The sequence below is a fragment of the Dreissena polymorpha genome, chromosome 7 (assembly GCF_020536995.1).
Source record: "Dreissena polymorpha isolate Duluth1 chromosome 7, UMN_Dpol_1.0, whole genome shotgun sequence".
Lineage (NCBI taxonomy): Eukaryota > Metazoa > Mollusca > Bivalvia > Myida > Dreissenidae > Dreissena > Dreissena polymorpha.
Window position 1 is genome coordinate 51018631 of NC_068361.1, and position 15150 is coordinate 51033780.

A 15150-nucleotide genomic window follows, 5' to 3' on the forward strand; every position below is an offset into this window, starting at 1 on the left:
GTGCCGTCGAATTCATCGGAAACGTGAGAGCTCGCAGTGCAATCGCTGTCGATGGAAGGCCTAGGTTCCAGCTTTGATGTATTTCGATAAACCGCGGGTTAACACATAGAGTTGCTGCTCAGCTTTGAGAAGCACCTCGTCGAAATGGTATCGTCGTACAGGAAAATGCTCCGGTCGGTAGCGATATACCAAATATTTAAGACGTTCGCGATGGAGCGACGCCTGTCGTCAAAGAAGCGGCTGTCATGCTGCAGAAAGCCTTTGTCCAGGACAAAATTATGTGTGTCGTCAATTTTATCTCCGGAACCCTCCGATCTGCCCTTCTGCAAACCAAGTCGGTGTCGGTCAGATCATGCAGCGGAAGTTTTCCTTCTACAGCAGGTTCTTTCGCGACAGCAACATGACCTTGACCTATGTCCGTGTTTTGAATGCGGAGTCTTTCTGATTCTGGTGCAGACGGGAGTGATGTTCGAGTGTTCACTTTGGCGTTTTGCTATAGAATGCGACCGATTTATCTTTAAATCAGAATCGCCGTCGGCCTGTCGGCATCTCATTGATCCAGGTCGTTTCGTCGGCGCTTTCCGATCAAAGCATAAAGACCGACGACACGTCATCTTCGTTGTGCGTTTTGGCGTCGCAGTATTAAAGTCTGACGTTCTGCTTCTGGTCATGACGTCATCAATTACTTTATTTGTTTTATGCTTGCTTTTCGTATAAGAATAATTTGGCATTTTCTGACTGCTTACTTTTAATGTAGATATTGTAGCACCGCTTTCCAATCGTGAGAAGAGATTTTCGTATTGTGGGCGAGATTTTTTTCTTTATAAAGTATTGGATAGAAATTTCTTTAGGATGGCTACTTTTCCATCTTTTGGTTCCAATAGCTGTTCACACTCACTTGCATTTCCGGTTGGTTGCTTTCGAATCTTTCGTATAACTTTATATACGGATTTTCTGATTTTCTTTGCTTCAATCATGTTTGCACCAGTGTTATAGCTTGCGACAAATGGGAGAATTGAGATACTGGAAATATTTATTAGCTATGTACTGGTAATCGAACATAAATTTAATTCAAAATCTAAATTCGCACATGTTTATCTTGACGATCAAATCTTGTGCTAATTATTAACCATACACGTGTTAAATTGGAGCGAATCTGTTTATGATTATTGTTACGTGTTGTGACAATTATACAGGGCCCGTTGACACGTGTGATATAGATCAGATTGCTGGAATGATATTATCTCGATTTTGTTTAAATTAGCAACATTTTCAAAAGTGTGTATCATTTCATTAATTAAGTATTAACACAGTTTGCGCGATAAGTCACTACACGAACTAAGACATTTTCCGTTTATATTTACCATGATAGCAAACACATTTTATCGTATACATTGGTTTAATTTTAAGTGGCTTTCACGGTCGGTAATCACGGGCGCCACCTCTTTTTCGCGATGCATTATTAAATGAGCCAATGCTACTTCCGAGGTGGAGCTAAGGACTGTATGCTTTGAAATTTCACGGATAATTCTACAGGGTGAGTAGGGTTTGTATGTTGTTGTTTTTTCAATATATTTTGCATTTTTTAAACAATCGGGCAATGTAGTGCGATTCAGAGAAGATTTATTCATCCACATATGTACATTAACATATAATAACAAACCATATGGAAACGTGATGAAAAAAATACTACTGAAAACTCTTTATCATTTCTAACATAAAATCGTGTGCCAGTCAATATTTATGAAAACTCGGTATTATTTCTCACATTAAATCATGTGACAGTCAATATTACTCGTGATCATAGAAAATATATATTTTCACTTGTGGCTGCGCCACTCGTGAAAATATAATTTTCTATGATCACTCGTGAATTAAAATCGATAATCCACAGAATCCAACAAATATCCTCTATATAATGCTCTAAAGGTAATTTTGCAGGAAACTTATGCTTGATATTGCCACATTGTTATTAAAGACAATTATATAATTGTATTGAATAAATTTTAATTTTCAAAAATTCATTTTTATTACTTTTTAATTTCAAATACATATTTTAATTGTATTAAACAAGTCTTAACATTTTACAGATTTCCCACGCAGCCTCAGAGTTTGCTTCAGACGAAACGCGAATTTTACTGAAAGTGCTCGCTGCCGAATATTGTGGGTGCTATTGATGGCACTTTGGTACCAATAGTGGCACCAACAGAGAATGAAGAGGTGTACGTGTGCAGAAAAGGGTTTCATGCCCTTAATTGTCAGGCGGTCTCCTCACCAGACCTAAAGTAAGATATTTTGTAAGGTTTCATTTTCTTAAATGGACAAGGGCATTGAAAATCATAATTTCAAATGAACTGACAAGGTTATCAAGTTAAAATAACTATTTAATCAATGCAAGTTTATATCCCTTAAATATTTCAGAGGCATTAGATGTCCCCGCCTTCATACCATTTTATAATATTCAGTTGCTAAATATAAATAAAAGCGGTACTCAGTATCGATATTTTTCATTGTAATTTTTCATTGTTTGAAACAGTGTCATATCACTTTTATTTCACTGATATTTCTCTATAAATCACTGGAAAGCATAAAATAAATAAGGTAACTGGACATTTTCTGACACATGTCACTTCGTTTCATTTCGGTGTGTTAAACATGAAAAATCACAATCATATTGACTGTGTAATTACCAATGTCAGTTAATTTACGGTCAGTAATATCTGATTTTGCTTGATTACAATTATATTTTGCCTTCTAGCATGAACATTTGAAAACCATTTGTTCATTGAATATATAAATTCATGGTACATGTAGCTCTTGTTATTATTGTTTTCGCAATTTAACAGATTCCTGGATGTTGTTGCTCGGTGGCCAGGTTCCACTCATGATTCAGCAATATTTGAAAATTCCCGGTTGAAGGTAAAAACTATGAAAAAATTTTCACTTAAAAAAGATTTGTTCACAAATGCCAGTGAGTAGTAATTAATATATTGTACATGATGGTATTATGATTAATTTCTTTTCAAAGCCAATTAATATGTATGAATAAACTTCTCTTTTGAGTGATTATCCCTGGCAGGTAGGGATAGAAACTAACAGTTTACAGTTTGATGCCCACATGGGCAACCATATTTAGTGTTTTTGTTGCCCAGATAAAGAGTAACGAGCCCAGTACAGTGTACATGTAGTGTCATGCGTCTACAATTAGACTCTGTAAAATACACATAATTAAAAGATAACTCAACAACAGCATTGTTTAAATTGACCAACTTTCTGTGTTTATATGTCTGACTGTATTATGTCCTTATATAAGTCCGAGTAAAATCATTTCATTAGCTTTGATAATTGAATATTATAAAACTAATGATTAACTAACAGTCGCCAATTTCATTAAATGTTTAATTGCACCGAACACTGAGCCGGACAACCAACTTTTGAATTTGAGTTGCCCAGGCCAACATGTACTGGCCCTGGGCTCACGCGCAACCACTAATTTCCATCCCTGCAGGCTGCCTTAGTCAGACAGACATTGTTTATGCCTTTTCTGTATTTCAGTCATACTTTGTCAATAAGAAGCTGTTTGGACTGTTTCCTTGTATGTTTCTCGGTATTTATGTCTCTCTATACTATGGGATAAATTTTTTACCAAATTATTCACAGGACTACCTTGATAACCATGATGGGATGATACTTCTTGGGGACAGTGGGTATGCTCTCAAGAGGTATTTGCATACACCCATCCCCGCCCCCCGTAATGAGCAAGAACACCTGTATAATAGACGGCATAGGCAACGTCGATTGTGCATAGAGAGAACCTTTGGTCTACTCAAGTCAAGATTCAGGTAGACTGAAGTATTTATTTATTATTTACACCTTTGTAAATCCAACCATTTTAGCTAGTAAATGTTGCACTCTAAGGTCATAGTCTGTTAACCATGATATACTGATCTGGTATGAGTATAAATATGGATAAGAGGGTGATGCACACCAAATGGGATTGTACACCATCTGTTAATAAGGAAGTTATGGCGCTTTGTATATAGAAACAAATCTTTTTTATGTTAGCATAGAGCTTTTCCTCCATTTAAATAGGACTTTTATGAGCAAGAGCCATGAAACTTGCCATAGTTGTTCTCAATCATCTGGGGGTGCTTCACATCCAACATCAACAGACCTAGTTGCTAAGGAAATGGCCCATGTGTATTGGAAAGATGCTTTTTAGCTCAACTATCATATATGAAATATATATCTCGGAGCTATAGAACCAGGCGTAGAGTTCTGCGTGAGCATTGAAATGTTAAAGTTTGCGTACCACCTCAAATATTTTTTATGTCCCTTTACATGTTGATTTCATATTTTGCATACTTCTTTACCAGCATGACCCTTACCTATAAACAAGATCAGGCAACTGTATCAAGCATTTTGTGACAATTATTGCCCCTTTTTCACATATAATATGCATATCATTGATAAATCTATGTTTTAAGTTTGCGTACCACCTCTAATATGTTCTATGTCCCTTGACATATTGCTTTTATATTTGTATACTTCTTTACCAACATGACCCCAATCTATAAAAAAGAGTAGACAACTGTATCAAGCATTTTGTAAGAAATTTTATACTTAGAAAAATGAAAAATTTGTTTAAGTTTTGTGTTTAGGTTCACTTTATTCCTGAAGTATTAAAGCTATTGCTTTCATAATTGCAACACTAACTAACTTTTATAAGGTGATGGTGCATGCAAAGTTATGTATCTCTAAATATGTCTCATCTAGTAAGGATTCTTCCATACTAAAAAGGATTCTTAAAATGTCCTGATGTAATTGTTCTCAATTATCAGGCATTGCAAGACCCACGTGTTTTTTTCACCCCTAAATAAACAATGAATTGAATATTTTATTACAAATGCCTTCACAAGACTGGTGGTGTGTTACCATTTAAGCCACAAAAATGTGCAAGCGTATTCATGGCATGTTGTCGCTTGCACAACCTGTGCTTGCAGAACGGTCTTCCAGAACCACCAGAACTTGATTTGGAGGAGGATCATGATCAGGAAGTGGACGCACCTGACAACAACCTTGGTGGTCAGGCTGTGCGCAATCAATTTGTACAAATACGTTGATTGATTGGATATGATGGTTCATATGTGAGAGATATCCAGGCATAGGTCACTTACAGCTTGCTGTATGGCCTGGATATCTCCCACATATAAACCATGTCTTATTTATAAATATTTGTCATGTTTGTGTGTTTTAGTTTGTTGATTGATTGAACATGTTGGTTCATATGTGAGAGATATCCAGGCATAGGTCACTTACAGCTTGCTGTATGGCCTGGATATCTCCCACATATGAACCATGTCTTATTTATAAATATTTGTCATGTTTGTGTGTTTAAGTTTGTGGATTGATTGGACATGTTGGTTCATATGTGAGAGATATCCAGGCATAGGTCACTTACAACTTGCTGTATGCCATGGATATCTGTCACATATGAACCATGTCTCATTTGTAAATTTTTGCCATTTTTGTGTTTGTTTTTAGCTCACATGAGCACAACGGGCGTTTCTTGTGACAGTTTGGCACTCTTGTTTAAAATGAAGCTGTGTTGTTTTAATGAATAAAAAATAAATTGTTGTATGAAATACAAGATTTTGACAAAAACAACAACAAAAGCTTTTGTTCTTATTTACACTGCAAACAATTATTCAAACATATGAACCGCTGTGTTATTCCGCAGTCTAGATAAGAAATGAGTTGGACAAAAGAAGTGTTACTTCTTACATGCAAATGTACGACTATACATTGTATCTCCAATTTAGGATGAATCATGGGGTCCTAGACATGAAACTGGTTATAAATGAACTGTCAAATTTGGGGGAGCATAAAAATAATCTTTGGCCAGTGAATTATGGGAGGGGGTAATTCTCATGCATTGAACATAAAACAGCTCAATTCAAGTAATATTTATTAAACAAGTCGGGTATATAAACATTTTAACACAAGCTCTGAAAGCTTTTTAAGCCGACTTATAAACTAAACATGTACATAATAACACAATAGCACATACAGTTACATAAATTAATACACATTAAAAACATACAGTAATATAACTAAAGACACATTATTAAAGCACATACTGTTACATAACCTAAGACACATTATTAAAGCACATACAGTTACATAACTTAAGACACATTATTAAAGCACATACAGTTACATAACTTTTTTCCTGTTGAAATTGTTTTATTAATTCCATAATATATATATACTTACAAAATTTACTTAGTAATGCACATTCATATATTAATCTACCATATGTAATGTGTTTTCACCATATTATTAAATTCATTACACAATTTGAATAAATATCATACATCCTTCAACCTTTTTTACTTCATCGACTTGGCTTAAATATTCTTTATGTACAACACAAAAATAAGTGCTTATTGAACGAAGAAAGGTTTTGATTGACCATAGCAATTTATCTTTGGTTACAAGTTCAAACAAGATAAGCCGATTATGTATCATTTTACAAAACAATCAATTAAAATTTATTATCAATATGCACACAACATAGTCAGATTTGATCAAGTAAAAAAAATGGAAACATTTCATACATAATGAAAGTTAAAGACAAAACCCAATTATGTATCATTTGCTAGTCTGCTGGCTGTAGGTGGATGGTCCACGGCCGTCCACAAGCTCAAATGACCATATATGGAGAAAAAGGCGGGACCAAACCAAATAGGCTTGCAATGCGCATGCCCAAGCAAAACCGATTGTAAGCCATCTTGAATTGTTAGCGTGAAAAGAAAGCTACTACATTTATTGGATATTTTAATATGATGAATATTCTAGGTAGAGAATATGGATAGTATTATCATTATTACGTCAACTTAAACTCAGCAATTGTATTGTTGACATGAAGAAAAAGCTATTTCGAGGTTGTTTGGACCATTGAATTGCTAAGTAGGTCAAACTCAAAGTTTTAACTTTTATTGATATTTTATTTAGTTAAGGAATCTTCGAGTAATAGTTAAAAAAATCTTATGCAATCTATAGCTAAATCATGCGTTGTTGCTTTATTATAAACTTTCGTGCATGAGCCATTTAAATCCGTTTGCATTAATTTTTTAGTTGTTTCCCCTGGAAAATTCTCTTCTTGCTAGCCTTCGCTGAGTTATTCAACAACATCGTTATATTGCTGATTTTTGTTGTTGTTTTTTTGGTTAAAGCTGCATGCTTTTGTTGGATAATGTTTAATTTATCATTCACGTTTTACATATGATTCTGTTTAAACCATATTTAATCGATGTTTTGGTGAATTTCGCACATGCTTAACTTGCCTGATTTCGGACGTAATTTACTTTCGGATACATGCTCCTTTTGTGTGTTTTTCCGATGTTTTCTTATGTATGCAGATTAAAAAAACAGCTCATGCTTAAATGTGTTATTGAGCAAGTGACTTCTAAATACTATGGCAGGAATAAAAAAACTGTCATAAAATTAAAAAGGCAGTTTAGTTACATGTATAAACTCACAGTCACAAGTGTGTAAGTATAACTACTACATTTATTTATATTTACTAAAAAAAAATATATGCTCATATATCAGTAAGTATTGTACAGCCCTAAATTATATTTAATACACCCGTCTAGGCAGTAAATTTATATATGTGCCGGTTTTAATTTACATTCATGTTATTATCCCCCCCGCAATAGTCGGAGGGATATTGTTTTGGCCTTGTCCGCCCGTCTTTCCGTCCGTCCGGCACTTTTGTGTTGGGAGCCATATCTTGGAAGTGCTTTGGCGGATTTCATTGAAACTTGGTATGAGTATATATATAATTAAGAGAATGATGCATGCCAAATGGCATTGTACACTATCTGTTAATTAGGGAGTTATGGCCCTTCAAACCTAAAAAAATGCTTTTTACCTGAGTGCCAAATATAACACTTTTTTGTCCAGAAGCTAATTAGCGGGGGATATCAATTCAATGAATTTGCTTGTTGGTAATAGAATGGAAATAAACCTGTTATTTTGTCTTTCATTAAGGTGTTTAAAATCACATTTAATGGCATCCAACCTACTTCAGGGGTTGCACTAAGCGGCGTACGGGTGTATATTACGCCCGATAATTGTTCCCATACGCCGATAACAAAACCCCATGACGTCCACTGGACTTCCAGTTCCTAAAAATTGGTCATACGCCGAAATTAGCAACCCGTGACGTAAGCTGTCGATTAAAATAACGCTTCAATGAACACGGCTTTCTGCAGACTCAATGTGTTTTGCACACGTCTCGATCAGTAGCAGACGACAATCTAAACACATTCGCTGTTCACAGTAAGGCGTACCTCGCTTAATTGGAGTAAGTGCTTGTTTATTGTCACGATGTTTTGATAACAATACGTGTGAATGTCGGCAAAGAAGATGAGAACCCGTCTTGGACCCTGTTTGACCAAAAGTTGTTAATTGTTGAAACAGTTAGTAGGCCTGCACCATTGTTTGTCAATTAAGAACATTGGGACATGTTTGTAACTTGTCAAAATATTTTAATTGGCAAACACAGGTATGAGTTTGACAAAAATATTGAACTTGTACCACTTATCATTCGTGTTCAGAATGTCGCAACGTACGCTTGCCGATTTTGGCATTTCACTTTCGGCGAAACGCAAATTAGAAATTGATGTTAATGAATCTAATGATGAATATGAATCTAATCAGAAAACAAAAAACCCCAAAGCAATTGAAACACCGAAGTCGCGTGTTTTTCAGACTACTTGGTTAAAGCAGTTTGACTGGTTGGAATTTAATGAAAAGACCAAACGCATGTTTTGCAAAATCTGCTGTGCAGCAGGGTTGCAAAATTCATTCACCAAGGATGGAGCTGGTATGTACGTTACCCAGTAATGATGTTGATCTACATGTCGGTCGCCGTAGCTATTTTTTTTTAATTTTATGAAAATATCTGTATAATACGTTTTTTACACATTTTATATAAATTCATAAATATTTGACAGAATCGTGCAGTCTCACTTTAATTTTACCTTTAAAAGTTATTTTCCACTAAAAATGTAATTTCCATGAGAAAAGTCTATGCCACATACACTGTGATGCTTAGTGTGAAAAATTAAGTTGTTTGTGTCCACTAACATCGCCAATTAAAATGTAATTTCATGACAAAAGATGATACACTGTGATGCTTAGTCTAACTATGTCAGTTGTTATAAGTTTGACGTCATAGCTTTAAGCGCGCGTGCTACCCATGACAACGCTTGCATTCTGCACCCGTGTAACACGCAGTCCACGTTTTTAACTGTATACAGTGACTTAAATTAAATCCTGCAGATGATGCGACATGTACACAAAAGCAATTTGGTGCTCTTTTCTAACACGAAAAACACGTGGCTTGTATCTAGTAACGGACGTAGTAATGTTTAATTTGACGTTAATAGATCTAGTGTATTTCGGAACAGCTTTCGAACTAAAAGCAATTTACGATGTGAAAAAAATCGTAACAAAAATGCATCTATGTCTATATATATCGCTATATGTATACATGTCCCCTGAAAAAATATCGTAACAAAAATGCATATATGTCTATATATATTGCTATATGTCTACATGTCTTGGAAAATCGGCAAAAGTTCCGGAAAATTGAGCTCAATGTCCCGGAATTGGTCTGAAAACTGATGGCGTGTTTTTAGGCTTTTAGTATTACTAATTCATGTTCATAACGTTTTACAACATTTTATGCTTTTAGGGAACCTCCAACGATCTACAGTGGCTAAGCACAATGATTCCAAGGAACACAAGCATGCATTAGAGGCTCACCACATGAGGAAACAACTTTATGGGACCGACATAGACTGCAAGGTGGCTACAGACAGTGATCAAGAATCAGAATCCTCATTCAGTGCTACTGAGTCAGAGAAACACTTATTCAGAACAGTGCATTTTTGTGCTCTTGAAAACATGCCAAATTCCATGGTTAATGAACAGCTGAAGTTTCTGAAACACAGTGGTATTGACCCTAAAGTGACAGACATTCACGCAGAGTCTGTGAAAGATGAACAAAATAGCTTAGTGTATGTGATTGATGAGGACATGAAATCAAAGATGAAGGAGTCCAAGTACTATGGAGTTATCATCGATGAAAGTACCGATTTGTCTGTACACAAAAAACTTGTGATTTACATAAGGTACATGTACCAGGGAGAAATTCAAACAGACTTGATTGGAAATTTTCGAATTCCAGATGGATGTGCTCAGACACTGGTTGATGAAGTGATGAAACAGTTGCGTGTGTTGGGACTTGACATTGTGGATTTAGTTGGACTCGGGAGTGATGGAGCATCTGTGTTGTTCGGAGCAATTGGAAAACTGAATCGATTGAAAAACTTCCGGGGACCATGCGAAAAAGAAGTGAGTGACCAAATAACAACAACAGGCAGCAAACATTTCTACAAAGGAATACAACTTTCGCATTCTAATGAAAAGAACCAGATGGAAAGATTGAAGTCTGAATACATTGATAGTGTGGTTGACAACCTACAGAAACGTCTGTCATGTGATAAGACACCAACATTGAATGCCTTCCAGTTGTTTGAGCCCAATAACGTAGATTTGGTTTCTAAAGAAGAAGAGGATGCCAGCATTCAGGTGCTAGTTGAACATTTTAATGTTGATGTAGATGCTTTCAGACTGGAATATGCTGGCATGAAGTCATTACTGAAGGGATCCTACAGCAAGCTAAAATTTCAGCAAATAACAAAGGTGCTCATCAACCGTCACACAATGGACTTCCCACTCTGTGCAAAACTTTGTAAAATAGGAATGTGTATTCCAGTGAGTAGTGTTGTCTGTGAGAGAGGATTTAGTCTGCATGTGTATTCCAGTGAGTAGTGTTGCCTGCGAGAGAGGATTTAGTCTGCAGAACAGGATTAAAGTGAAGTCACGCACATCTCTAAACCCTGAAAACCTTGAGAACCTGATGAAAATTTCTGCTGGACCTGGCCTTGATAGCTTCCCCTACAATCGCGCCATCAAGCACTGGAGAACACAGAAGAAGAGGAGACTTGCCCGTCTATACCAGCCCTCTGTCTCAAAGGACAATAAGTAAAATGTCCAGAAGAGACTCAACAGTGATGTCTTATTCTTTATGCCTGTTCAAGCAACAATTAAGTGACTGTAGTGATAGATTTTTTACTAATTTGAAGAACAATGACTTGTTTTGCTAATTAAATGTACTTTTATTACTGGTGATACAATTTGAAATGTCTGTGACTGTTGAATATTATTAACTTAAGTGATCAACTTTGATATATCAAACAGTCTATGTCTGTATTATTATGCATTGTGCGATTCATTGTGACTTTTTTGTTGACTATTTTAAATTATTTGTGAATAAATAAAAATAAAACTCATCCCTTGTTGTATGATATATCTAGTTACTTTAAAAGATGTACAGTTACCCAAAATGAATGGGAAGAATTTGTGATGATTTACACAGTTGACATTCCGTTAACTTCACCATTTAAGTTGTTTGGACTTCCAACATTTCTGATTGGGACTTCCATAAGTAAAGGGCAGGAAGTCAGGACTTCCAAAATTTATTTCTTAGTGCAACCCCTGCTACCTGATTTCAAATACAGTAACACCTGGCGCCGTGACCTGGATGCAGATTCTAAGCAGATGGGCCAAAATGGGGGCAGCTGGAGAGACTCGCCCGGAACTGACAAGCCTGGGGGAAGCTGGTTTGCGAGATGGGACAACAGGCGAAGAATAAATGAACCTACTTGATTTGATAAACATTTTTGTAAGTCATTAAAGAATCGAGCAAACTTTTTGTTTCCAATAAGCAGTCCTGTATATATCCGAAATAAAATAAAATGTTTCACTCAGGTTCCTTGATACTCATCTTGGTATTTAAGGGACCTTATAACAGATTTTGGCATGTATTGAAGTTAGTTATCAAATGCGTTATATTTATAAATGTAAACATTAAATCTTAAAAGCTCTATTAAAAAACAAGAAAAAATTAAAAGAATAAGTAATCCTATCTGGGCTCGAACCACTGACCTCTGGAGTAAAAGTCTAACGCTAAGACGGCCATCAGTGCTCATACAATATTTTATACTTTCAGTTTCTATAAGCAAAGCTTGTAGTGCCACAAAAAACGACAACAGAACTCCAAATTATTCAATTGTTTTGCTTTGCAACAATTTACCATTTTCAGGTTGCTAATGTTAAGTACAACTGTTTTCTCACAAATATCATAACTGCAACAAAAATGTGCGAGTGAAATCAGTGTAAAACAATTTTTATGCCCCTTTTCGAAGAAAAGGGCGCATATAGTTATCAGACTGTCCGTCTGTCGGTCTGTCTTTCCGTCACACTTTGCGTTTAGGTTTCGATAAATGCTCATAACTTCTATGTCCCTTGAGATATAACCTTCATATTTGGTATGCATGTGCATATGGACAAGGCCTTTCTATACGAACACAAATTTTTATCCCTGTGACCTTGACCTTGAAGTTAGGGTCTGCGTTTAGGTTTCAAAATCTGCGTTTAGGTTTTGAAAAATGCTCATAACTTCTATGTCCCTTGAGATATAACCTTCATATTTGGTATGCATGTGTATATGGACAAGGCCTTTCCATACGCACACAAATTTTTTACCCTTGTGACCTTGAACTAAGGGTCCATGTTTAGGTTTCGAAATCGGCGTTTAGGTTTTGGAAAAAGCTCATAACTTCTATGTCCCTTGAGATATAACCTTCATATTTGGTATGCATGTGCATATGGACAAGGCCTTTCCATACGCACACAATTTTTTACCCCTGTGACCTTGACCTTGAAGTTAGGGTCCGCATTTAGGTTTCAAAATCTGCGTTTAAGTTTTAAAAAATGCTCATAACTTCTATGTCCCTTGAGATATAACCTTCATATTTGGTATGCATGTGTATATGGACAAGGCCTTTCCATAGGCACACACATTTTGACCGCTGTGACCGTGAATTTAGGGTCCGCGTTTAGGTTTCGAAATCTGTGTTTAGGTTTCGAAAAAAGCTCATAACTTCTATCAATCATTTATAGGGGGCATAAGTCATCGTATGGTGACAGCTCTTGTTTTATTTTGTCAATTTACCAAAACATGCAAAGGCCCCTCAAAATACATATAAGTAATGTTTACAGTTGTCCATAACCACATATTGAAAAAGAATGTGCAAGCTCTATCTATTGGCATACAAACAAAGCCAATCTGTTGGATTATTACTCATGGCAATCAATATAATCTTAGGTATTCCTTCTATAATAAGGTGTTTGTACTTTAATCACATTAAAATTTGAAATACTATGGAAGTACAAAAAGGTCAGAATGATAACAAACAGGTTTGTAATGGACATCATCTTGCAATTGCTATTTGTGTGAGTGGGATGGTAAAAAAATTCTGAATTTGTTATATGTAGGACATTTAGTAACTTAGCAACCAATGCATGTTGCAAGGGTGTTAATTGTCCGGATTATTTGGAAATCCCGATTTGAGCCATTCAGGATTGAATTTTAGATCAGTGTAAATCCGATGATTTATTTTAAGGGGGTGTGAACAAATATTGTAATTGCTTCATTTGCATGATGCCGGGCATGTTCGCTTAGTACAGATTTTTCCTGGTCTTTTTAACAAGGTTTTCCGAAGAAAAAAACGGGTTATTAGATTGGCAAATATCGGCTGGCGGGCGGGCGGAACAAGCTTGTCTGTGCAATAACGTTGTGGTTCATGGTGAGAATTTAAAATCATTTGGCACATTTGTTCACCATCATTAGAGGGTGTGTTGCTCAAAAGAATTACGTCGATATATCCAAGGTCAAGGTCACAATTTGAGTTCAAAGGTCAAAAATGGCCATAAATGAGCTTGTCCGGGCCAAAACTATGTCATTATTGTGAGACTTAAAAATCATTTGGCATATTTGTTCACCATCGTGGGACGTTGTAGCGCAAGTTAGAATTACGTCAATATCTCCAAGGTCAAGGTCGCCACAACTAAAAATATATTTATTTTGAAACAAAGGGGGTTAATTATAAACAATCTTACATACTACAAAATGTAGCATATGTCCCCCATCATTAAATTTCCATTTTCTGCTGTCAAACTAAGTGCATATATTATTTCATTTGCAAAAAACATATCTGGATATATTTTTGGACAGTTGTTTTACTGTATGGTTAGTGGATTAACATTTATTATGCCCCCCTTCGAAGAAGAGGGGGTATATTGCTTTACACATGTCGGTTGGTCGGTCTGACTGTCCGTCCACCAGGTGATTTCCGGATGATAACTCAAGAACGCTTAGGCCTAGGATCATGAAACTTCATAGGTAGATAGATCATGACTCGCAGATGACCCCTGGTCAAGGTCATGGTGACCCGAAATAGTAAAATGGTTTCCGGATGATAACTCAAGAACGCATATGCCTAGGATCATGAAAATTCATAGGTAGATTGATCATGACTTGCAGATGACCCCTATTGATTTTGAGGTCACTAGGTCAAGGTTACAGTGACCCGAAATAGTTAAATGGTTTCCGGATGATAACTCAAGAACGCATACGCCTAGGATCATGAAACTTCATAGGTAGATAGATCATGACACGCAGATGACCCCCTATTGATTTTGAGGTCAGTAGCTCAAAGGTCAAGGTCATGGTGACCCGAAATAGTTATATGGTTTCCGATGATAACTCAAGAACGCTTACGCCTAGGATCATGAAACTTCATGGGTACATTTATCATGACTCCCAGATGACCCATATTGATTTTCTGGTCACTAGGTTAAAGGTCAATGTCACGGTGACCCGAAACAGTAAAATTGTTTCCGGATGATCACTCAAGAATGCTTTTGCCTAGGATCATGACACTTCATAGGTACATTGATCATGACTCGCAGATGACCCTTATTGATTTTCAGGTCACTAGGTCAAAGGTCAAGGTCACCGTGACAAAAAACGTATTCACACAATGGCTGCCACTACAACGGACAGCCCATATGGGGGGCATGCATGTTTTACAAACAGCCCTTGTTGTCGATGTTCTTTATAACATTTATATAAAATGACAATTACCCATCGAGTGTTACTGGTTG

The 15150-nt window shown here is 36.2% G+C and overlaps 1 long non-coding RNA gene across 2 annotated transcripts; it reads left to right on the forward strand.

The window, feature by feature from the left end:
- The first annotated feature begins 6753 nt into the window (after window positions 1–6753).
- LOC127837050 (uncharacterized) lies at window positions 6754–11910 on the forward strand. 2 transcript variants are annotated; one of them, XR_008029069.1, is made up of 2 exons: window positions 6754–6972; window positions 11661–11910. It is a non-coding gene; the product is annotated as an uncharacterized LOC127837050 (long non-coding RNA). The 2 variants fall into 2 exon arrangements; XR_008029070.1 differs by having other exon boundaries at window positions 6789–6861.
- The last annotated feature ends 3240 nt before the right edge of the window (window positions 11911–15150 follow it).